This window comes from Dama dama, chromosome 29 (assembly GCF_033118175.1).
Source record: "Dama dama isolate Ldn47 chromosome 29, ASM3311817v1, whole genome shotgun sequence".
NCBI classification, from domain to species: domain Eukaryota; kingdom Metazoa; phylum Chordata; class Mammalia; order Artiodactyla; family Cervidae; genus Dama; species Dama dama.
Window position 1 is genome coordinate 46,126,720 of NC_083709.1, and position 879 is coordinate 46,127,598.

The 879-nt window shown below is 40.2% G+C and overlaps 1 non-coding gene across 1 annotated transcript; it reads right to left on the bottom strand.

Moving 5' to 3' along the window:
- Positions 1-602: 602 nt before the first annotated feature.
- Positions 603-674, bottom strand: TRNAE-UUC (transfer RNA glutamic acid (anticodon UUC)). Its single transcript has one exon. It is a non-coding gene; the product is annotated as a tRNA-Glu (tRNA).
- Positions 675-879: the final 205 nt, after the last annotated feature.

An 879-nucleotide genomic window follows, 5' to 3' on the forward strand; every position in this document is an offset into this window, starting at 1 on the left:
AAACATTGCTGCCACTTTTACTTTAAACTTCCATGTGTTCTTCTTTGTCATTTCTGGGTGATGATATATCAAACTGTATACTTAGGGCTTCCCTGGTGGCTCAGTGGATTAAAAATCCGCCTGCCAATGCAAGAAACATGGGTTCAATCCCTGAGCTGGAAAGATCCCACATGCCATGGAGCAACTTAGCCCATGGACCACATTTACTGAGTCTGTGCTCTGGAGCCCAGGAACTGCAACTACTGAGCCCCCACTCAGTAACTACTGAAGCCAAGAGCCTAGAGCCTGTGCTCCACAAGAAAAGCCACTGCAGTGAGAAGCCTGTGCACCACAACTAGAGGGTAGCCCCCACTCACCACAACTAGAAAAAGCCTGCAAGCAGTAAGGAAGACCTAGCAAAGCCAAAAATAGATAAATAAAATTATATATATTTTAAAAACTGTATACTGGAAATTTAGATTTATTAAAATTACCCATGAGTGAATGAATCTGTTTGGTGAATGATTTCAACTTTTGAAAAGCACACTTTTAATATAAAAGAGTTTCATTTCATTTGTTTGTTTGTTTGTTTTGGCTGCACCTCAAGGCATTCAGGATCTTAGTTCCCTGGCCAGGGATTGAACTGGGCCCTCGGCAGTGAAAGTGCAGAGTCCTAACCACTGAACCACCAGGGAATTCCAGCCTCTGTTTTTAATTTAATAATAATAGGGTTGTTTACCATTCTTTTATTTACTCTCTTGTGTGATGGCAAGATACAAGTACAGTATCTAAATGATGCATGTCTTTCTAAACCAATCACCTACAACAAGTGATAATATTCATTTTTTCTGACACAAAACGTCTCTATTTAGTCTGCACTTTAGTCACCTGCTCTTTATT